The sequence below is a fragment of the Benincasa hispida genome, chromosome 7 (assembly GCF_027475165.1).
Source record: "Benincasa hispida cultivar pf3 chromosome 7, pf3_genome.v1.1, whole genome shotgun sequence".
Lineage (NCBI taxonomy): Eukaryota > Viridiplantae > Streptophyta > Magnoliopsida > Cucurbitales > Cucurbitaceae > Benincasa > Benincasa hispida.
The window spans coordinates 15,223,115-15,249,270 of NC_143484.1; the positions used below are offsets into that span (position 1 = coordinate 15,223,115).

Genomic DNA, 26,156 nt, shown 5'->3' on the forward strand with positions numbered 1-26,156 from the left:
ACTTTTATTAGTATAGGCCATTTGGTAACTTTGTAAGAAAGGTAGATGAAACAAGCTTAAATTTTAAAAATAAAAATAAAAAATCAAATTGTTACCAAACGGAAACATAGTTATCGAGATTTTACGGTATTTTCCATTTTTAGTCTTTATCTCTAAGCAGGATATCCAGGGGTAAAAGGAAAAAAAATAATAATAATGCCAAAATTTAAATATTATACAAGGTACCTCAAGTATATTTTGAACTCTACGAATTTAGTTTGTCTTTTTTTTTTTTTTTTAAATAATTTGATAATCCATCTATCTTAATTTATAGTTCGATTAGTATAATATAATATGAGGCATATGTTTAGAAAATAACTAAATATATATGTATACATATGACAAAGAATGTGAAATATATAACTCAATAGAGACGATGCTATAATTAAATTATGGAAACATTAATTCTATACATCTTCTAAGTACATTTGGAATAATCTCATATATATTTAAAATATATTGTATATATTTGAAATAAACCTCACATATATACATAAAAACGAAAAAGCAAAAATGTTTCTCACGTGAAAATGGATGAAAAATCATATTAATTGAAAAATGGATTCAAAATCATATTAGTTGCAAATGGGAAAAATCCCAACTAATTAATATTATGTAATAAATACATATTCTCCTTTAAACACATTAATTAATATAAAATTTGTTAAATTCTCTCTCCTCTATCATTAAGAATGCTTGAAAAATATGGAAAATTTGTGTCCGATAAATATCAAGAAATGTTGTGTTGGTCAACGTGAAAAGAATAATATTGTCCATAATTATATCTAGAAGTCTTCTTTGAAAATTTTTCAAATTTAAGAATATGGAAATATAGGGTCCAAGGAGGATTTTTCAGATAAAAATTCAAACAAAAAACCAAAAATTAAAACCCGTTTGATAATCGTTTGGTTTTTTATTTCTTATTTTTAAGCTATAGGCCCATTTGATAACCATTTTTTTTTGTTCTTTTAAACTATTAATCAGTGTCTATAGGCTTAATTTAAAAAGAAAAAAAAATAAAAAATCATACTAAGATTAATTATAATGAAATCCTAAACAAAAATACTTAATACGGTAAAACAAAATAATCATGTAAATTAATTAGAAATTAAAATACAATACAAAAGACAGACATAAAGAGACTTTTTGATTAATTAAGAGCGTAACCAAGATCCCTTATTTGATTCAAAGTTTCTATTTTTTTATTCAAAGTTATCTCCTATATATATAATGTAAAGTTTTTCTTTTTTATTCAAAGTTATCTCCTAAATATATAATGTGTGGGCAAGCACTATGGGTCCATGGGAGAATATTTTATCTTGTGTTGTCCTTTAATCTACTCGTTAATAAGTACTCCAATTTTTTTTAGCTTTAAATTGGATTGCTTTTATGTAGCTCTTTCATTTGTATGTGACGAAGGTGGAGTAGCCTTGATCATCGCTTTGATACTAATTATTTCACTATTGTAAAGGTCGTTGTTATGTACATATCACAACCATACATATGGAAGATGCAAATATTGATGAGCAAATGAGGGTAGTTAATTACATAAAATTAAAGTATGTAATTAGAATATGAGCCTTGATGAGGAAATAGCAATAACGATTAAGGAAGATGAAGAAGCTTGAAGAAGGGGACAATTTGGAGGTAGGAAGTTGAGGTGAGCGATAAGTGGCAGCACAGTAATATTTGATTATTGCTCAGTATTTATGAAAAATGTCATACCAACCATGTGAAAATGAACGATTCGTTTTGTGGCAATGTAAGATGCTCAGACATTCTAACTAATTTTTAATTAATTTTTAATGATGAGACTATAAATTCTCATGTCTAAGACATTCTCTAATGACATTGTTCCATTTATTTTTCTTTTATTTTTTTAATCTATCAATTTTCATTATTTCACATTTTCTTTGTTTTTCAAATTCTTAAAAGTTTGTAAGGGCATCATTTGTATGACACATAAATTCGGTAAAACAAACTTTGTTATCTAGGGGACCTCTTGCTTTATGGGAATCCAAGATTCCATGGAGTAGACATCTCAATTACCACGTTTGTTATGCAGTAACGTAAGATGGTCAGACATTTGAAGACCTAGGCATCCTAGGATATCCTGAGAACATCTTGAGAGTTTTGGATGCCCTCCGAAACATGGGTTTCCTGAATTCTCGGGCTGAGAGCATTCTCTTTTTACTTTTTTTAGTTTATAATAAAAATAAATTATGTCAATTATGTATTTCACTCTCTTTGTTTATATGGTGGTTGTTTTTATTTTTTAAGAAAGATATTCAACTTTAAATTTAATTTAATTAATATATATTTTATAGAAATCTTTAATTAATATGTATTATTTTGTTGAGACAAATAAAAAATAAAATAATAAAACTATATTAATTTAAATGAAATTCAAAATAATAAAAACAAATATGTTATATAAATTTAAATTATGTTAAATTAATTATAAATTATTGAATAGTCATAAGGGCATTATAGAAACATTAGGTAAATTTAAGACATTCCAAAGTAGGAAATCCTATAAAACAACACGTCATCCAAGTATTCTCATATACCTTCAAAATTATTCCTACAAAACAAACATAGTTGAGGATCTATATATGTAACTTTCATCTTCTAATTATTTCAACATCTTCTTCAACAAGGAATCATTTTTTCAACTGCAATAACATTCATCTCCTAATTATTTTGAAAACTTCTCTCAAATTATCAATTGTTCTTCATTCTTTTAAGGCCTCATTGCTTTTATAACTTTACCTTTTTTAGAGAGTTTTATTTCGAGTGCCTCAAATTATCCATCTACACTTTTAAGAGTGTTCTCGTTTTGTGGATTTTTAGTTTCACAATTTCAATTGGGAATTTGAAATAAGGTGTGGGTGCACCTTGGGGTTGAATGTAGTGGTTTAATCCCGAACCTGAAAAAGAGAAAGGATTATTTATAGTGATTTGATCTTGAATCCGTTGAAAAGATCAAAATAGGTTGGATCCTAAACTTGCATGTGGTTTGACTCTTGTACCCGTAAAAAGAGTTGTAAATCGGTTTTGCAGGTTCTCACTTGTAAGAGAATATGTGCATTAGTCAGTTGGTGTTAGTTTTGAAGGAACTCTTATATAGAGAACCAATAAGCAGAAGCAGATCGTTTCAAACCTCATTGTGAAAGAACAAGACATTTACAACCAAACAACAACAATTATGCATAACGAGTAAATTACAACATGCTGCAAAGGTAAAAACAAACAAGGGATCGAGTGAACATAATTTTGAATAACTTTTCTTCTAGTATTTCCTCGATCAATCAGCAAAGCATTCAACAGCATGAACGCAACGCGAGCAAATTAACAAACTGCACGAACTGGTAGAACCTTGAACACAATCGAGTAAAACTCGATCTTCGACCCTCGAACAAAAATTTGACACTACGACGAGGCTACCTTGGTATTTTCGGTGTGAGAATCTAGGAGGTGTGGGCTCTGTATAGATTTGGAAGAGAGAAGGAGGAACTAGACGATTAGGTAGACGATCGAGTAAGTGGGAGAAGGAATAAGTCTATCGTATAGACTTGTGTACTCGATCGTTTAGCAAGTGAGTCACTATCGTATTATATCCTTGATCGATCGTTTATTCTCTCAACCAAGCTATCATATAACTTGATGCCTTTTGCGCGTATAATGTGTGTTCTTGCAAAACGAAAAAAAAAAATTCACTTTATCCCACCGGTTGCCATAAACTATCCATAACCAATCACTATGTCGGTTATTGGAGAAAATCGAAATAAATTATCTTATAATTAATTTATTATAAATAAATATAATAACTAATTTATCGTATTATATTTATAACCTATAGTTTTAATATCACATCATATGCAACATATAAACTATAGTTCTTTTTCTCCTTTATGGCATTTAATATAAATCATATTTATATTAGGGGAATTATTTCAAATGGTAAAACTGTTGAAAATATTTACATGATATAGAAAAATTTTAGAACTATTAATGATAGACGCTGATAGAAGTCTATCAGTGTCTATCAGCGTCTACTATTGATAGATTCTAAAATTTTGCTATATTTTGTAAATATTTTGGTTCATTTTTCTATATTTAAAAACAACCCTTTATATTAATTCATCCAATTAAATAATAACATATAAAATACATTAAATCAATTATATCACATATAATTGAATCAATTTAATTATATCATATATAATCAAATTTCCTCTTATTAATTTGAACATTTCAAACTAACCCAAAAATTGATTCTCAACCCCATTGAGCTACCAAGGGGACTTTATGAACCTGTAGTTTGAAGCTCCAACGATACGTGAATAATTGATTAAACTCTTTAATAATGATATCAACCATTTGTTAACTGTTGGGCACTCCACCAAAGACCGACAGTTGCATTCTTCGCTCTATAGATATATTTCTATGTCCATCGAATATAATCAAGCAATAGTACAATGACCCTACACAAATCGCTCGTAAGTACAACTGGGCCAATATACCGTTTTGCCCCTATAGTTATATCTAACTCCTTAAGTACCACTGGTTCCTCTAATGAACAATACATCATAGTCCCATTATGAGTAAACTCTTCTTGGGCCAAGAGAAGGTGTGGCGCCACATTGTTCAAGCCCCAGAATCAACCCTTAAGGGAGCAATTTATCTACTTACCTCTGCTTTGGAGAATGAGTAAATTTCGTCTTGTGTAGCTAAGTTCCCAGCTCCCCAATCAGACGAATCTCCAAAGTGGTAGGTTTGAGTCGGTGATCTGGCCACTCGTACCCATGCAAATCAAAAGACCGCCCTCATAGGCAGGAGTTCCCAACTCACTCAGAATTAAGGTCATGTTAGCTATGGTCATTCTAGTGAAATGAAAGTCTCTGTCATGAACAACGTTATATAACGAGATGAAATATTTCGTGGTCCGGTCTTATACAAACTTCTTTGTATAAAGAAATCCCGCTCGCATGTCTAATACATGAATATTCAGGATCAGACCATTTGTAGCACTTTACAATACTTTTAACATCTACAAAGTGGGTCACACTCGTAGTGTCACCAGGATAAGGTTTCCCTCTTTTATCCATATACTACAGACCATTTAGGTTATCACTTAAAGCACAATCCATTTGTATGTCTCCACATACATGCTTAAGTTATAACGATAACCAGGGATCTTAGTTTATTGGTTTGTGGTTAATGCAACTAAAATATCTCATATTTCATAGACTGAAGTGAATAAAATAACCATTGCCTTCTTGTAAGATATTAGATTCTTAACCTTTCCATCGGCTACCATAGCTAGGATTTCAATTAAACCCAAATAGTGAATGGGTGGGTTCAAAATCCTCCCACTATGTCGAGGTTCTTTAACTCTTAGGGTGCATTTGACCTACTAGATGAACTCTCATCAACAACTCTTGTTGATGTAGCAGGATCTTCAACAACTCTTGTTGAAGTTTCAGTAGTTCCTTTGGAAAGTTCACTCAACATGATTTTACTTCTTGGACTGTGCTCCCTTATATGAACCTCCTAAAGGAAGGTAGTATTTGTCGACACAAATACCTTGTTTTCCTTAGGATCATAAAAGTAACCCCCACGTGTCCCTTTGGGATAGCCTATAAATAGGTACAGCCTCGAACGTGGTTCTAGTTTCTTAGGATTAGCTTCAAGCACATGTACTGGGCAACCCCAGATGTGGAAGTGACGTAAATTAGCTTTACGTCCATTCCACAACTCCAAAGGTGTTCTAGCAACACTCTTAGAGGGAACACAGTTGAGGATATAAGCTGTAATCTCTACTGGAAAATCCCAAAACGAGTCCAGTAAAGAAGCATAACTCATCATCGACTGAATCATGTCTAACAGGATTCTGTTTCTCCTCTTTGATATACCATTCTGCTAAAGTGTACCAGGTGTTGAGAGTTAGGAAACGATTCCATGTTCTATTAAATAGTTTTGGAACTCAGAATCCAAAAACTCTCCACCCCGATCAAATCGAAGTGTTTTAATCCGCTAATCTAATGCTTTTTCAACTTCAGCCTTGAACTCTTTGAATTTTTTAAAGGATTCTAACTTATGTTGCATTAAATAAACATACCCAGACCTCGAATAATCATCAATAAAAGTGTGATGAAATACTCGTAGCCTCTTCTGGCTTGCACATTCATCGAATTACAAAGGTCTGAGTGCACTAACTCTAGAGGCTCTTTGGCCCTATAACCTTTTCTAGTAAAAGTTTTTTAGTCATCTTGCCTTCAAGGCATGACTCGCACACAGGTAAAGAATTTTCCTCTAACTCGTTTAGAAGTCCATTCTTCATCAACCTTTGATGTGCCCCAAACGAAGGTGCCAAAGCTGAGCATTTTCTTTAAGAGAAACATTAAGTTGTTTATTTTAAGTTACGACAGTTTTAAACATCTCTATGTTATAGAGGGAATTTGTTGCTAATAGCCTTAACACATACAAATTATTTTCTAGTCTAGCTGAACATATTTCAACACCATCTTTCAGAATAAATACTTCATTAACCGAAAAGTTTAGGGTGTATTTACATTCAAGCAACGATTTTACATAAATCAAGTTCCTCTTTAACTCAGGAACAACATACACATCATTCAAAATGATAAATCTATTTTGTAAAGTCAACCGGAGGCCTCCCACTACCACAGCTGAGACAACGTGTCCAGTGCCAACTCGCATCGTCATTTCACCAACTTCAAGCTGTCGCTAGGAACTAATCCCCTAAAATGAAGAACAAACATGGTTAGTGACTCCGGAGTCTATAATCCATGCAGAATCATCATTCTCCACTAAAAAGTCTCCAAAACCAGTAAATCACATTTATCTTGTTTGGCTTTCTTCTTCTTCTTCAAAAAGCATGGGCATTTCCGCTTCTAATGCCCATCCTGATTGTAGTGGAAACATTTTCCCTTTTCAACCAGTGCTAGTCACCTATTTTGCGGAGCAGCAGGTTGTGGGTTAGTCGGTGCCTTCCCCTTCCCTTTACTACCCTTCTTCTTCTTCCACTTGCTAGTGCCGGAAGAAGAAGCTGTAGATTTAATTCCTGAAGTCGAACCTTGGAGGAACTTTTTAGATGATGAAGCAACATTTGCCTCACCAACCTTCTTCTCCTTGCTTTTCAGCAAGGATTGGAATGTCTACAACTCGTTGAGGAGAGCTGTAAGGGTGTAATCAACTTTGTTCAGCACAGCATTGCTGACAACTTGCAGAAAGCTATCTGCCAATGAGTGCAAAATTATGCTAACCTAGCTGCCCTCATCGATGCGGGACCCATTCATCTCTGCCACATTGAAGTGGACCATCATGTTCAGAACGTGTTCTCGAACAAATGTACCCTCCTCCATTTTGGAGTTAAAGATTCATTTCAGAGCTTCATGCTTCAGTTGTCCAGACGGTTGTCCAAACATTCCCTGTAGGGACTCCATGATCTCACGCACCAAGACCATAGACTCATGCATTTTGGCCAAAACGTCATTCATACTGGCCAAGATGTAAGCTCTGGCCTTCTAGTTCGCCTGTTTCCATTTCTCATATGCCTCTCGAACATTTCGAGCGGCATTTTGAGTTGAAATAGGAGGACACTCCCCCGTAAAGACGAACCTAAGGTCATCAATGATCAGTATGGTACTTATCATGTTTTTCCAACTAGCATAATTTTCGCCAGTCAATTTATCGGCACTGAATAGAGCTAATGTGGTTGTAGCCATTTTATCGTTACTAAAAAATATTAACGAACTTAATAATTCTATGCATTACCACTTTTAACACCAATTTTAATTTTAGCAAAATAGTTCCTATGTAAGTGAAAAGACATCTATTTTTTAATGATGCCCCAGTGAGGCAGGACAAAAGTCAGTGATCAAGTGCTTTTTTACTGGGATGAGACATTCTCAACCATAGATAGAAATAACTCTTGTAATTGACTCTAACAGTCACCATTTTTCGGTCCAGAACTGTTAACCTTTAGCAATTTTACATAAGTGTAACCCCTCATTTTAGGTACTAGAGTCCTTTCCTGATATGCCCACCATAGGAAAAAAGCATATTAGGCCAAGAAACTAAAGCGACCTTATCCTATACAAGAGATTAGATAAAGAGTCGTGCAAAACTACGGAGGACACTCCCAGGGTGCCTCGAGGTGATGCACAAATCGTTATCCAACCTAATGAGAGAGCTCGTGGGATATGTTGTCACACGTCTCGCTCCCACTTACTATGAACATTTTCTCCACTCACCTTGGTATTGACCTACCCAAACACCATCCTTTAGGGGGGACACTCCCAGGGTGCCTCAAGGCCGAGGATAGATCTCACGGTGTGAACATTAGGGAGAAATGTGAAGAGGTTTAAGTGAAGTATCATATACTCCAAGTACCTCCCACGGAATGTTCTACCTAGGCATTCATTAACTTAGACAATCTGGCTACTGATTTTATCTAAGTGTGAATTTAATTTGCTAAAAAAATAACTCTTGCTTTTGATAATTAAACAAGTTCGAATCAAGTCCCATTAAACACTTTAACGGACTATCATCAAATTTACATGCATGCATCAAATCTATCTAATTCACCTTTTCAGGTAGGTTCCCAGGTAGGGGTGTTCTGTTTCTATCAGCTTAAGTACCCCAGCCTAAACAGAACCCGCCTTAGACAAAAGGTCCCTTATATATAGATTTGTAACATATTTAATCTTTTATTAGTCAATTTAATCCTATTAAACAGATTAAAAGATTAAACCTTAGGTTTCTAATCACACTAGAACGTGATCTTAGGTTTATCTCCACCAAATTTTAAAACTCTTTTAAAATATGATTCAAGCCTAAGTTTGCATGCATGCCTTTCTTATTGATTTTAGTTCTAATTTCCATTATAACACTTATAAAAGAAAAAACCAAAATCATCCATATTTCTAAGCTAGACTGGGTATTTATAACTCTTATAAATTTAACATATGTGTCATGTTTCATGCAATGTCCATTCATTACTATATATAACTCTTATATAAAGAAGTAATGAACTAAGCATACATGCTTCCATACCCCCTTATAATATAATACTTATAATATAAAGATGATGCATGAATATGCTTAATGCATGCATAAATGTAACTCTTATATTATATGATGCATGAGCATGCTCTTATGTAATGTAATCATGCAAACTACTTTATCATAACTCTTATAATATAGAGACGATGCATGACCAATGCATAACCTATGGTGGGATTTAAAACGATATGGCATACTATATGACATAAAATTAAACATACATCTTATGTACATTCACCAAAATTAATGGACCGGGATGATTAGCCTCAAACAAAATGGAAATAAATCTATCTATTACATTAAACCATCGAGTAAACAATTCAACAAGCAAACCGGGTCTTGAACCGCCTAGGCGAAGCCTCCTTTGTGATCGTCTAGCAAAAATGGTCGAGTAACAACGATTGTGTAGCAACGATCGAGTACCTTTGACTATGCGATGAAGCATGAAGGCCACTCGATCGTGTAGCGCACCAATTTTAAACGCAAGTCTAAACGATCATGTAGACAACTACTATGCTATGAAGCATGATCGTCTAGATGATCAAAGAACAAGCGTTAAGTAACATTTACTGAGCGATTGTGTAGCCAGTGACTATGTGATGAAGTATGTTGACCGACACGATCGTTTAGTGCACGCACGTCTACCTTGCAATGTGTATCCCATACTCGACGATCATGTACCCCCATCATTTACACGATCTGACCTACCCTTGGTCTTCTTCTTCCTCGAAGTAACATGCATCTCCATGCCTTGAAGCTTCATCACGAGCGACTCAAACACTTTGAATTACAGACTCAATAGCAAGTTAATATTCCCAAAAACACAAGGGCCCTTACAATTAACTTTCATATGTAAATAAATTCATTAACAAGAGGCAATCATCCTAGAGCCTCCATTAATCTACATCCACAAACACATTTAACACTTAAACAGAATGTAGACATGCTTAACACCCACTATGAAAGTAATGCAATTCAATATAGCAATGGATTTGGAATATCAGAACCTGGCTTTGATACAAATTGAAGGAAATCTAAATAGAGATTTCCATGAGTGGAAGCAAGATCTTTCCAAGTCCATTGTGAAAGAATAAAGGCATTCACAAACATACAGAACAATTATGCATCTTAGAACAAATTACAGCATGCTTTCTTAATCAAATACAAAAGGAATGAGAGACATACCTTTGAAAAATACTCCTTCTGTAAATCTCTCGCTATCATGAAGAATTGGACAGCAACCTCTCGCTATCATTCAGATCGCCTAGCCAATCGTCTAGTAGTCATGAACTGTCTGATCCACGCACAACAACTCCTCAACACAACCACTCGGTAACCTTGTTATTCTCGGAGTGAGAATCCAGGAGATGTGGGCTTTGTGTGAGTTTGGTAGAGGGATGGAGGAAGGAAACGATCGAACTACACGATCAAGCAAGTGGGAGAAGGTTCTGTCTATTGTATAGACTGAGAGTGCTTGATCGTTTAGTAAATCTGGCTAGCACACGATCGTTTAATAAATCATGCTAGATCGTTTAGTAAATCTCGCTAGCACACGATCGTTTAGTCTCTTGCATTACACAATTGTTTAGTCTCTCACTTGAAGGCTATCATGTAGTCTCTCGTGAGCAAAACAATTAGTAATTTTCCAAATGAAGTGATCGATTAAAAAAATGAAAACACATTTCATTTTATCCTTCAGTTATTCAAAACTTAAAAAAAAAAAAAAAAAAAAAAAAAAAAAAAAAAAAAAAAGACCTATCACATTCACTGTCAATGGAGAAAATAACCAACCACAATTATCATATAATTGTTGATTATAACTAATTTATCATATTATATTTATAATCTATAGTTTTAATATCACATCATATGTAATATTTAAACCATAGTTCTTTTCTCCTTTATTTAATATAAATCATATTTATATCAAATTCCTCCAATTAATGTATCTCCTACATCAAATCAATTATATCACATATAATTGAACCAATTTAATTATATCATATATAATCAAATTCCCTCTTGTTAATTTGAACACTTCAAACTAACCCAAAAATTGATTCTCAACATGAATCCATTGAGCTACCATGGGGACCTTATGGACCTGTAGCTTGAAGCTCCATCGGTACGTGAATAACTGACTAAACTCTTTAACCACGAAATCCACCATCCGTTAACTGTCGGGCACTCCACTAAAGACCGACAACTACACTCTTCTCATTACAGATATATTTCTATGTCCATTGGATATAACCAATCTACACTACAATAACCCTTCACATATCGCTCGTAAGTACAACTAGGCCAATTTACCATGGCCGTGAGAAAGTGTGTGGCGCCACATCGTTCAAGCTTCGAAATCAGGGAACAATCTATCTACTTACCCCTACTTCGGGGAAGGAGTGAATTCCATTTTGTGTAGCTGAGTTCCCAGCTCCCCAATCAGACGAATCCCCAAAGTAGTAGTTTCGAGTCGGCAATCTGGCCACTCACACCCATGCAAATCAAAAGACCGCCCTCATAGGCAGGAGTTCCCAACTCAATCAGGATTAAGGTCGTATTACCTATGGTCATCCTAGTGAAATTAAAATCTCTATCATGAACGACGTTATATAACAAGACTAAACATTTCGTGGTTCGGTCTTATACAAACTCCTTTGTATAGGACACCCCCGCTCGTATGTTTCCTCATGAATTATCAGGATTAGACGATCTGTAGCACTTTACAACACTTGTAACATCTACAAAGCGAGTCGTATCCATAGTGTCACCTTGATAAGGTTTCCCTCCTTTATTCATATACTCAGACCATTTAGTTTAACACTTAAGGCATGATCCACTTGTATGTCTCCACATACGTGTTTAAATCATAATGATAACCATAGATCTTAGTTTATTGGTTTGTGGTTAATGCAACTAAAATATCCCATATTTCATAGACAACAGTGAAGAAAATATCTCATATTATTACATCACAAGCGTTTGTTCATATAGGTGTTTACAAACTATAGGACCCTACGAGATTTAAGGCATCAACCTCAACATAGCTCAGTTCCCAACTCCCTAATTAGATGAATCCCCAAAGTTGTAGGCTTGAGTTGGCGATCTGGCCACTCGCACCCATGCAAATCAAAGGACCGCTCTTATAGGCAGGAGTTTCCAACTCACTTAGGAATAAGGTCATGTTACCTATGGTCATCCTAGTGAAATAAAAATCTCTGTCATGAATGGCGTTATATAACGAGATGAAACATTTCGTGGTCCGGTCTTATACAAACTTCTTTGTATAGAACATCCCTGCTCGCATGTCTAATACATGAATGGTCAGTATGAGACCATTTGTAGCACTTTACAACACTTGTAACGTCTACAAAGCGGGTCACACTCGTAGTGTCACCAGGTTATAGTTTCTCTCCTTTATCCATATATTACAGACCATTTAGGTTATCACTTAAAGCACAATCCACTCGTATTTCTCCACATACATGCTTAAGTTACAACGATAACAAGGGATCTTAGTTTATTGTTTTGTGGTTAATGCAATTAAAATATCTCATATTTCATAGACTGAAGTGAATAAAATATCTCATTATATAAATCATCAAACTTTTTGTTCATACAGATGTTTACAAACTATAGGACCCTACAAGATTTAGAGCATTAACCTCAACAGGTTTTGGGAGAAAATTGTCATCGAAAACTGACTATTAAAAGTGCAAGAAATCTGACTGACGATCAGTTTTATTGTTTTATTATTATTACTTGTTTTTTTTTTGCAAACAAAGTCAGAGTGCATGAAAATGAAAGATGAATTGATGAAGTGTTATTGTTTGGTTAACCTAATTTAAAACTTTTTTAAAATTTAAACCAATCATTTTTTTATGAAAAAGTTTAAACCAATCATGTAATGGGTTTGGAATTCAGACAAAATAAAAAAGAAAATAATAATTCAATACTAAGGCAATAGGCTTAGATCTTGGTTGATGGTAGTGGACTTACTTTTATACTTATTTTTAGAAAAAAAAATTAAAAAAATAATATTTATATATCGATCAGTCGATCGATTTTTCAAAAGTTTTTATATGAAAATCGAAAACAAATTGATTGAGTCCTAGCCTCGACCGAGCAACCTCAATTTAGTCAGTTTCGATTGGTCATATCAGTATTCGGTGCCTTTATGCTCACCCCCACTATGCAGTAAAATACCCAAGAAGGAGCCTTGAGGAGTGGAGTAGACATTTTGAACCACTATAACGATCACCGGTGGTATCTCTTTTTCTTTCTACTCTTTAATTTAAATAATTTAGCTAGTTTTTTTTTCATTGGTTTTAATTGATTAAATTTAATATTAAACTTATCGAAAAAGTTTTAATTTTTGAAATAACCATATTCACCTCCCTCTAGTGTTGTCATACGATCCTTCAACAAATAATTAAATTAGGAACAAAATGTACTTTAGTCCCTAAGGATTGAAATTTATGTCTATTTGGTCCCTAAAGTTTCAAAACAAACACTTTAGTCCCTCAAGTTTGCTAAATGATTCTAAATGGTCATTCATTTAACTTTAAGTTAACAGAATGCTTATCGAACCATTATGTGCTGACAAGTTGTTTAAAATATATACAAGCTTTAAAAAAATATACATCTAGCCCTCATTGTCATATGAAAAGAACGTGTTCATCGTACAGCTATTAACGAGTCGTAACCAACATTGCTCGTCGTCCACCAGTGGTCATCGTCTCCCATTCTCTGGTCAGCTCCATCGATCGTCGTCAGTCTTTTCACCGTCTGCCAGTGCCAGTCATGAGCCCATTTGATTATACCTTTGTTGCAAATCACTACCGTGAGCCCATCCATTTTAAACTGTCCACCTCAACCACTGGTTAGTCATGTACTTAATTAAGTATTTGAAGACTTTTCAAAATCACATATTTTCTTTAGAGGGATTTTCAAAAATAGAAAAATAAGGGAAACTATTTACATAAAATAGCAAAATTTTAATATACTTTGATAGAAGCCTATAAAAGTTTATCTACTAATAGACACTAATAGAAGTCTATCCATTTCTATTAGTGTTTTTTTTATTTCAATAAATTGTTTGACATTTTTTCTATTTATGAAAGTTTTCCTTTTCTTTAATTCTCTTTAACATATAACAAAAGAATATATATAATTAGTATTTTTTTTTTTAATAAGAAGTCTTTTTAGTGTCCTTTTACCCATAAAAATTTTCTTTAACATTTAACACAATCTGTTGTCCATTGACTTGCAGATTAGTTTTGTTCAACAAATTTATATCAATGGGAACTAATCTATTATGTAGTAGCATATTATTATATTTATATTGATTGGTTATTTAGGTGCTAAATACCACCATTTTTTGTGAGAGTTTTGAACCTAACTTAGATGGCCAAATAGAACGCACAAAAAATCAGCAGAATAAATCGAAAGCAATAAAGAACAAACACCAAGATATATAGTAGTTCGACCAATTTGGTCTACATCCACTTTGAGAACCAGCTTGAATCAATTTTATTATGAGCAATGAGGAATTTACAATTACAGATAATCAACAATAATCACCAATTTGTAATTTAGTTACCCACTGATATTGAGAGATCGCAAACAATGTCGCCTCTGAAACCGAGAAAAAACCCGCTGAAAACAACCCAAGTCTAGCGCACTACAACCAACGCCTCTGACCGGCGCACCCCTGCAGATCATGCTCGCTCTGTCGCGAATGACCGGCGAACAACCAAGCCAAACACCTCAGACCGGCACACTACAAGGGACGCAACCTACTGCTGGACACTTACTTGCTGCATGAACCGAAACCTGAATGCCTGTTCGACGCTCATGTCGGACATCTGTCCCTTGCCTGTCGAACTCGTCGGATGCAAATGCTCACCGCTACACGAGTTCACCGGACAACTCTCTCGTTTTGTGTGTGCCTATCAGATTTTTGGCTGCACCTCTTTTTTCTATTGTTTCATGACTTTCAGCACTAAACACATAGAAGATGGGTTAATTACAAAATTGCCACCAGTCCATAATTACAGGTTTGCCACTGGGCCTTTAATTTCACCAAAGAACCTAACAAGGCTTACTTAAATATCTTGTTATTTTCTACAAATCTCCCTCATAACAAGATTATTTAAGTGTCATGCTAATTCTCTGATCTCCCTATCATCCAGATTTAATATTCAGCCCATCTAATAGGCACTTAAACCTATGAGTTGGAAGAACCTTGGTGAACATATCTGACAAATTCTCAACTATATGAACCTTGACTAGTTCAACATCTTTCTGGGCCAAACTTCTCTGATAAAATGATATTTGACATCAATAATCTTAGAACGTTCGTGATGAGATGGATTATTTGCAAGATGAATAGAACTCTGGTTATAATAATGGACGATAGGAATAAACTCTTGCGACAACAACTCACTAACTATACTTTTCAACCACACTGCCTCTTTAACAACTTCACCCACTGAAATATACTCTGACTCAGTAGTAGACAAAGCAACAACTGACTATAGAGAAACCTTCCAACTGACCACATTACCAAACAAATGAAAAATGTGACATGATAGAGACCTTCTTTTGTCAAGGTTGCAGCATAATCTGCATCAGTAAAGCCTTCTGTTCGCGAGTCAAATGCTTGCTACTTTGTGGCGTACATAATGCCACCGCAAAGATTGATGATGTGTATGATATGTGTTGTTTTGTCTTAATTACGGTTCTAGATAATATATGCGATGCTATAAAACACTGTAGAGTGCATTCATGTAGTGTATGTGTGTCACAAGTTTTCTTGCGTTGAAACCAAGTATATTCCACCGCAAGTTTCTCAGAGTGATCTGAGGTTGAACACAGGGATTGTGATGCTAGATGGGATATTGATGTGATATGTGTGACCGAAATCAAAATAATAGTGTGTTGTGTTTGAAAAGAAAAATACAGCGAACAAATAAATAAATAAACAAATAAATGAATAAATGTGAAGTTATGCAAGTGTATGAGGGAATGCGATGGAAAGTCTTGTGAAAGGTATCAGAATGAGAACGGGTTAGGGGAAAGGACATCGCAAGTTTGTCAATCCTGTTGAGGACGCAACTAAGGTTCCACCTTCCCTTGGCTTATACCTCTCAGTGATCGGCCGAATCCCCATATCTCTATGGTGAACAGGGATGAACGTTGCGATCGCAAGGTTGTTCCCATCTCTGGAAATACTTCTTGATTTAGTTAATGCATTCTAACAACCTTCTAAGGTGGATTAACATCTTCACTTCTACTCTCACAGGTGAAGATGTCGTTGAGCATGCGTTAACTACACTTAGCTGACTTCTTCAACATGGATTAACTTACTCGCTTAATCCTTCCCCCTTACCCTGAAGGATTAGTTATACATGGTGAGAGAAATGGACGATGAATGTATGGTGGTGAACAAAAAGATGAAGATGGACATGATAATGATATTACGGATAAAGATAAAGCGTTTATTACAGATAGATGAATGAAAGATCATAAATGAATAACAGTTGATGAACAGAAAGTAAGAACAATTGAGGACAGCATGTCAATGTCTTGACACAAATCCTGATCGGAGTTGTTTTACTTGCCAGCGTGTAGAAGGAGTGAGGTGGAGAACTTCCTTCTCAGGATAGTTCCCCAGGTAGAAATGATCCTTGCACAGAGTTTCTCTTCGAGATTGTAAATGAATTTCTGGCTCCTGAGATTTCCTTTTAAACTTATCTCGTCTATCTTCCAGACTCTTTATGAATGTCTTTTCAAACCAACCTTCTTTCTTTGGTATTGGTATAGCTATTTATAGACCTTAGCACCTCCTTCGTCAGTGGTCCCGTTCTGAAAAGTTACTTTTTCTGCTGAGGCTTGGTGGAAACGTCTGCTCTGCTCCACATTCAATTTGTCAGATCGTACAACAGAAAAACTGTACAATTTTAGAAATCCCCGCGAATGCGTCGCTCTTTTATCCACAATCGATCGTTGCATGTGGTGCGAATGCATTGCTCATTTTGTTCTCGAGCGATCATCGCATGCGGTGATACCTGTTTCTGGCAAAACAAAGACTTAGACATCCCTTTTTGCCATCGCAACGAGGTTAGGGGGTGTGCTTCTGACATTTTACAACCTTTGCATTTCTAAGTCAATTTCTATATGTTCGATGCAACTTTTTCCTTCCTTTTGCCGCATATTCTAAACAAGATGGTATAAACAACTTGTGTTTCTACAAGTTATCACACCCCAAATTTAGATATATGCTTCTCTTCAAGCATATCCTCTACTAAGGCAATTCAGCTCAAGTCCTATCCTTACTTTGCATCCATCAGCTACTCCGAATGCTCTACCTCTACATAATTTCTCAAAATTACTAGTTCCTTCTATACTTTGAACATTTCTTCAGCATGCTCTACTTTATTCTTAACTTAGACAAACCTCTGCTCAAAGTTCTCTTCTTGTTTTGAAAAGAATGTTTTTTTTTTCTATTCTTGTAAAAACAACGTATGCGATAACCCGGTTTGCGTCTTAGTATAGAGAGCATTGATCATGGTTAAACCTTCGTTTTGGCTTACTCCCACGGGTGTCATGCGAACATCCAACTTCGGTTGTGTACCAAGCTCAACTTCAACTCTTGTCCCTTATCCAAGTTTTCACTTTATCTGGTCAGTGGAGTAGTCTTTTTTTTGTTTTGTTTTTTTTTTTTTTGTATTGCGTCGATCCTGGTAACCTACTTTTGTTTTGGCTTGCTCCCACAGGTGTCATGCGAACATCTAACTACAAGCAGGTTCCTTTCACGACTTGACTCTTATTAGGTTGGGATTTTCCCTTGCGCTGACAGCGAAGTTTTTTTTTTTTTTAATTTTAAGAATGTATTTGCTTGATATGAACGCATCCGCTTGATTGCATCTGCTCAAACCTTTTCCACCCCCAACTTTCTGGTCCTCATTGCATTGTTTTGGACAGAAAAGACAAAACACTTAGTCAAAATTTGAAAAGAAGATTTGAGAAAGGATAAGGAAACTTGAGGGACTAAAGTGTTTGTTTTTAAACTTTAGGATGATATAAATAAAAATGCCAAGACATAAGGAAAGAATAGCCACTTAATGTATATAAAAATTGTCTAAGTACACAAAGAATTGTAATGATTGCAAACACAAAAATTTCAAACATGTAAAGGAGAATTGTAATGATCGGGATTTTTTTAAAAATTTTTGGAGGACGGGCGCAATGTATATCTATTAACGCAAGACACACCCGTCAACGCAATGCATACCTGACATTGCATTATATCACCAACATCGCAATGCTTATCCCAAAACCATAATGATGACATTGCGGTGTTCACTCAAATCATTCATTCAATTTCAATATAATCAATGCAACTAGAGACTGAAAGGAAAACTAATTTATCAAAGCAGTAAAAAAACAGTAAAGATAGTTTATATGGATATGGCTTAAAAAGGATTTTCAATGTTACCGCAAGCGCATCCCCGCAGGCGATCAGACTTGCCTGCCTAAGTCGATGGTCTTTTTGCGTCGTTCCACATTACCCACATAGTAGGGTTTAATTCTTTGACCATTGACCTTGAACGTGTTGCTTCCATCCTCGCTTGTTAACTCCACTGTGCCATGGGGGAAGATAGTCTTGATTCAGAATGGCCCAGACCAGCGGGACTTCAATTTACCTAGAAACAATCGTAAACGTGCATTAAACAAGAGTACTTGTTGTCCCACGAAGAATGTCCTTTTTCTTATGCGGTTGTCATGCCATTTCTTACTTCGTTCTTTATAGAGTTTGTCATTTTCATAGGCATTCATACGCCATTCGATCAACTCGTTCAACTGAAGCTTCTGGACTACTTCTGCATTCGTCAGATTGAAATTCAGCTTTTTGATTGCCCACATTGCCTTGTGTTCCAGCTCAAGAGGCAGATGACAAGCTTTTTCGAAGACCAGGGCATATGGGGACATACCGATTGGAGTCTTAAAGGTAGTCCTATATGCCCATAGCGCTTCATTAAGCTTAGGCAACCAATCTTTCCTGGAGGTACTGACTACCTTTTCCAAGATGGTTTTGATCTCTCGATTGGAGATTTCTGCCTGCCCATTAGTTCGTGGGTGATAAGCAGTTACGACTTTGTGGCTGACATTAAATTTGATTAACAAGTTGGTGATGATGCAATTGATGAAATGCGTGCCTTCATCGCTAATTAATTCACAGGGCGTTCCATATCGTGCGAAAATGTTTTTCTTGAGAAATTTTGCCACCGTGGTCGCATCGTTTCTAGTGCATGTGATGGCCTCAACCCACTTTGAAACATAATCAACTACAACCAGAATATAGTGATGGCCCTCTGAAGGCAGAAATGAGCCATGAAGTCGATTCCCCATACGTCAAAGAGTTCAATCTCTAAGATGGAAGTTAAAGGCATTTCATCCCGTCTAGACATATTCCCTGTTCTCTAGCACTTTTTGCATTGCACAACATGGGCATGGGCATCCTTATACAGCGTTGGCCAAAAATAGCCGCTCTACAGAACTTTTCCGGCGGTCCACTGCCCCCTAAAGTGTCCTCCATAAGGGGACTCATGACAAAGTTCTAAAATGTGCTTGAATTCGTGCGCAGGAACGCATCGACGTAGAATATGAACAAGTCCGAGTCGATACAGGAATGGATCATCCCAGTAATAAAATTTAACCTCATGCCTCAACTTCTTCTTTTGTTGGTATGGATAGTCTTCAGGTACTTGGCAGCAAACTATGAAGTTTACGATATCCGCATACCATGGGACGCTATCACATATCATCATAAGGTGTTCGTCGGGGAATTTCTCTTCAATTTCTTTCTCTCTCTTCTGAACTTACAATTTTCTAAACGTGATAAATGATTTGTGACTTGGTTCTCAGTGCCCTTTCGATCTTTGATCTCTAGGTCAAATTCTTGCAGGAGTAGTACCCACTTAATAAGTTTTGGTTTTGCGTCCTTTTTCGTCATGAGGTATTTGATCGCAAAGTGATCTGTATACACCACCACGTTCGATCTGATCAGGTACTGTCGAAATTTCTCTATGGCAAACACCACTGGGAGCATTTCTTTTTCTATGGTTGTATAGTTTTCTTGCGAATCATTCAGTGTCTTACTGGAATAATAGATAGGATGCAAAACTCTGTCTTTTCGCTAGCTCAAGACTGTGCCCACTGCATATCCACTTGCGTCGCACATCAGCACAAATGGTTGCGTCCAGTCGGGCGCAACCAGAATTGGTGTGGTGATGAGCATATTTCTTAGTGTGTAGAACGCTTCAACGCATGAGTCATTACATTCATATTCGTGATCAATCTCGAAGAGCACACTTAGGGGTCTTGCAATTTGAGAGAAGTTGCAAATGAATCTTTGATAGAACTCTGCATGTCCCAGAAAACTCCTAAGTGTTTTCACATTGACTGGTGGTGGTAACTTGGAAAATGCGTCAATTTTTGCTTGATCCACTTCCAATCCTGCCTTCGATATCTTGTGACCCAGCACGATTCCTTCTTCTACCATAAAATGGCATTTCTCCCAGTTCAAAACCAAATTTTTGTCTACGCATCTCTTCAAAACTCTTTCCAAATTTGATAAACAAGATTCATAGGTGTTGCCAAAAACCGAAAAGTCATCCATGAACACCTCAACTGACTCTTCCAGGAAATCTGAGAAAATGGCCATCATCAACTTTGGAAGGAGCATGGTGCATTGCAAAGTCCAAATGGCATGTGACAGAATGCAAAGGTGCTAATGCATTATTTTATACGATGAAATGATGGTAGGGATTGCGTTGATGGAAATGCGTTGAGCATGCAAGTTTTCTCAGTAAGATCCAAGTATAAATCCTATTGAGTTTCTTGGTAAGCCCAAGGTCGAATTCAGGGACTAAGGAAAACAATATACGGTAGTAATTTTTAGATCACTTTACGGTAACAATAAATCAAAGAGTTGGTTGGTTTGCTGTTTACAGTATAAAATGTATGCGGCGAAGTTAAGAAAAGAGTTGATATTACGAAAGATGCGATGAATATGCGGGCGAACGGGTTAAGAAGAGGTCCAACTAACACTTCCTAGGATTGCGTTCATGTTATGCAGTCATGCTACATGCATACAACAGCAAATCATCTCTCAATGCAAATGCTACGACTTCTAGATTTAGAACGCATGTGATATATGCGATGATGTCTATAGAACTTACACATAAGCCTTTATTCTTGTCTATACGATGATGATAGACACACACACATACAAGGCGACCGCATAATACCATAACCTATCTCTAGGGTGCATGCGATGCATGATGACAAACAGAGCTTATCTCTAAGTCTCTATCTCTTGCTTATGTAGATCTAATCTTTCTCTCTCGAGTCTAGATTCTAACCTAACTCTTTCAAGTCTTAGGTTCTTTCTTTAGACCCTCTCTCGAATAGCTCTAAAGGGTGTTGGGTGCAACAAAAGACAAGATGATCACATGCAATGAAGATCCTAGGTCATGTTAGCTAAGTTCTTCTCAACCCATTCGATAGATTTAGCTACTCATGCGTGCTTTAAAGAGAGTGAACAGATGTAGATAAGCCAGTTCTATTTTATAGATATATATCGAAATACAGAATGACAATGCGGAATAAGAATAAAGAGCCTGGTAGCAATTTCTTGCTTCCCAAGGCTTTTACACTGTCTTTCTCTACTCTGCTCAAAAGATAATCTTGCTCTCGCAAGAGTCGGCCCTCTCTCTGTTTTTCCACGCCTTTTGGGTTCTCTCTCGAGCTGACCAGGGCGATCTTTCGGTGTCTCTTCCCTTCTCTCGCTCCGCTTTCTAAGTATAAAAAACTAAGAACAAGAACTCTAAGACTGGGCGAACTAACTAACTGAACGAACTCCTTCACTGAAGATGGCCCTCGGTATTTATAGAGCTTTAGGGTGAGAAGCTTCTTCTCTCTTATGATTGCACTGATGGGATGACATTAATTCTCTGTCTAATGCACCGAATATTTGTCACCGAAAAGTTGAGTGTATTTGCTACAGTAGGTCATTAATGGCTTATCAACTTAATTTAGAATCGACCGTCATCAATTTTCTGTGCCATCATGATTTATTACGCTTTTCACCCAGATGCACCCACTATGATGCACCGGCTCTATGCGGTCATCTTCTCGAGCAGATTTTCGAACACAAATATTGCATAGCCTTGCGATCACAATCTCTTATGCGTTAATTTCCTTGATCGCATTTCCGCCTTGGTCAACGCATTTTCCTACACAAAAATACATAAGTTAACTGTTTTAATGCGATAGATGCATGTGATCGTAATGTTGTGAACTTAATGCTTTTGGATGCAATATTGTATATTTTTATCATCGCAATCCTGCATTGTTTTATGACTTTACGCTGTAATAATGTGCATTTTCGCCTGTTATCAGGTGCCGAATGGGCATGTGAACGTTGTCTTGTCTTGATCTTCCGACGCAATCATGATCTGGTTGTACCCTGAATAGCCGTCAAGAAAGCAAAAGAATTCATTCCCTGCAAGCCAATCCAACATTTGATCAATAAACGGTAGTGGGAAATGGTCCTTCTTTGTGGCCAAATTCAGCTTGCGATAATCCACGCATATCCTCCACCCATAGTTGTTCTTGTTGGAATTAGTTCATTCTTGTTATTGGTGACGACGGTCATACCCCCTTTCTTTGGAACGCACTACACTGGGCTTACCCAGCTGCTATCAGATATGAGGTAAATGAAACTTGCATCAAGCCACTTCACAATTTCTTTCTTGACAACCTCCCTCATGGTAGGGTTTAAATGGCACTGCCTCTCTATGAATCCAATTTTTCCCTCTTCAAGACGAATCTTGTGCATGCAATACGAGGGATTGATCCCTCAAATGTCTACTAAGGTCTATCCCAAGGCTTTAGCATATCTCTTTAGGATTTTAATAAGTGCTTCCTCATTTTCCTTGCTCAGCGAGGCAGAGGTTATAACTGGTAGAGTTTCATTGCCTCCTAAGTAAACGTATTTGATGTGCACTGGTAGCGCCTTCAACTCCAACACGGGTGGTTTTTCCAAGGATGGCTTAGTTCGTTGTGTTGATCGTTCAGATAACTTTATTGATTCAAAATCTTGGTCAGTCTGTATTGTGGCGCAACTCTCCTCCATCATTGCACCAACCTCAAATTCTTCTTCTTCAGTTGCTTCTTGAAACTTGTGCCATTATTCTTCCTACAGTTCCCTAAGATACTGGCAGTTTTCCATATCATTGGGTATTTCAACACATTGAGAACATTAGACTTCGCTTGCTGACTGTCGATTCTTATAGTGAGCTCTCCCTTTTGTACGTGGATCAGCGTGCGCCCAGTTGCGAGAAATGGGCGACCCAATATGATCGGCACCTCAGTGTCAGCTTCGTAGTCCAGTATAATGAAGTTAGCTGGAAAGATGAATTTGTCTACTTGCACAAGTACATCCTCTATCTTGCCCTCTAGATGCGTTATTGACCTATCAGCCAACTGCAACGTGACTGTGATGGGCCTTGCATTGTCAATGTTTAACTTCTTGAAGATTGATTAGGGCATCAGGTTGATACTTGCCCCTAAGTCACAGAGCGCATTTTCTACTTCTTTCCCCCCAATTGAGCATGGCAATGTGAAGCTCCTCGGATCTTTCATTTTCTTGAGGATATTGTTCTGGAAGAGTGCACTACACTCGTATGTTAGTGCGACGATTTCATTTTCCCCGTTCTTCCTCTTATTGGCAAGTATATCTTTAAGGAACTTCACATAGCTGGGCATCTGTTCCAGCACTTCTACTAGGGGAATGTTAATATGTAGCTATTGAAGAACATCCAGGAACCTCTTGAATTGCTTACTATAATCTTTCTTTCTCAACCTAGACGGGAATGGTGGAGGATCCCGCCGTACTTCTTGTCTGTTCTTTGAGGTCCCTCACTTTTTATGTTCTTGGAGCTAGAGTTTGCGATGACTTTGGTTATGGGTTCTGTGAAGATTCATTCTGCGTAGTGGTCGTTGCTTCCAAACTCGTGGTTCTGCTATTTATAATCGAGTGGTCATTGTTGATGATTACTTCTTCTGATCGTCCTACTGATTCGTGTACTGTTGACACGAGGACCGCCTTTCTACCACTTCTCAATGTCACCGCTTGACATTGTTCTTTCCCACTTAGATCTGGGCGTTTCTGAGCTGCAAGGTAGTATACCAGGTGGTCTATTCTTCAATTCAGTTGCAAGCTGCCCGACCTGCACCTCCAAATTCCTAATGGAAGATGCTTGCGATTGAATGAGCGCATTATTCTTTTGTATGTACTCTTTTAGCAGTACTTCTAAGAACGATGAATTGGATGAAGTGTTGGATAAAGAGGGTTGGTTGTGTGATTGTCTGTTCTAATAATTGTTATGGCCTTGACCCTGGTGATGAAAGCCTGGGGGATTTCCTCTATTTTCTAAATAATTTGATTGCAGATTCCTCTGGCCTCCCTGGTTAGTGTTCCCTCCCCAACTGAAGTTGGGATGATTCCTCCAACCTGGGTTATATGTGTTGCTGAAGGGGTTGTTATGGATAGAATATACTGATTGTTGGTTTGACGAGTAGACTTCCACTGAATGACCCTTTCCACATTGTATATAGCTTATTGCTGCCACTTGCGTCAGCGCATTAGCTTGCGCAACACTCTGAGAGAGAGTTCCTTGATTTTGAGGAGCGAGGTGACTGCGGCCATCTGGGCGGCCAGCGTGGTCATTGTATCCACTAGTACAATGGTGCTCTTTTTTTTCCTTCGTTCCATGCCTTCGCCTCTATATATGTCATCAACACAGTCATCCGTATTTCGCATATCTAGGATGACTTTTGCTTCATTTTACATTTTATCCATAAACCCTCCTACTACGGAGGCGTCTACAACTTATTGCGTTGCTTTGTTCAGGCCATTATAAAAATTTTCCATGAGGACGAAATCAGGAATCCTAATATGCGGACAGTTCTTCACCAATCGTTGAAAACACACCCATGCGGTGCTCAGAGTTTCATTTTCTGCTTGTTCAAAATTTAACGCTTCCCGTCGTCTTCTTGCCTTGACGGTGGGGGGGAAGAACTTCTTCATGAATCTTTCAACCAACTGATCCCAAGAATTTATCTCATTTGGCTCCAACGAATGAGCCCACTTTTTTGCTTCATCTTTAAGTGTGTACAGAAAAAAGATAGAGTCTGATGTCTTCGGGAGTCATGCCAGGAATGGAGAATGTATTGCACATCTTAACAAAACTGGTCAGATGTGCATGTGGGTCCTTACCTTGCAAACCTCCAAACTGACCCATATTCTGAATCATCTGAAGCATGACAGGCTTAATTTCGAATCTGGCGTTCTTCTCTATTGTAGGCCTTGCTATACCCGACGAGAAATCGTATAAATTGGGTGCCACATAGTTCCTCATAGGAATGTTGTGGTCAGTGGCTAGAAAGATTGGGTCTTATGGCGGCCGATTCATTCCCTGATTCCCTTCAGGCCTCTCATTGTTATTGTTCGCCATATTTCTTCTACGCCTAGTACGGTTTTGGCGTGCTCTCCTGCGAAAGGTTCTCTCGATTTCTGGGTCGGCGTTGAATTCTGGATCTGTTCCAATATTCATGCACCATCAACTGCTCTTCGGTTAAGCACACTATACTCCAGAAATCTATCCTACACAATATCACAAAAATATTCAGCACTAAAGTTGCCAGTCCCTGGAAACAGCGCCAAAAACTTGTTCATGAGTCAAATGCTTGTTGCTTTGCGGCGGACGTAATGCCACTGCAAAGATTGATGATGTGTATGATATATGTTTCTTTGTCTTAATCACATTTCTAGATAATATATGCGATGCTACAAAACATTGTAGAATGTGTTCATGTAGTGTATGTGTGTTACAAGTTTTCTTGCGTTGAAATCAAGTATAATTCCACTACAAGTTTCTCAGAGTGATCCG

General features: G+C 36.9%; 3 pseudogenes; all 3 read right to left on the bottom strand.

Annotated features, from left to right (window-relative positions):
- Positions 1-22,557: 22,557 nt before the first annotated feature.
- LOC150034951 (uncharacterized) lies at positions 22,558-23,338 on the bottom strand (annotated as a pseudogene).
- LOC150034952 (uncharacterized) lies at positions 23,338-25,014 on the bottom strand (annotated as a pseudogene).
- Positions 25,015-25,051: 37 nt separating this feature from the next.
- On the bottom strand, positions 25,052-25,625 carry LOC150034953 (uncharacterized; annotated as a pseudogene).
- Between the last annotated feature and the right edge of the window lie 531 nt (positions 25,626-26,156).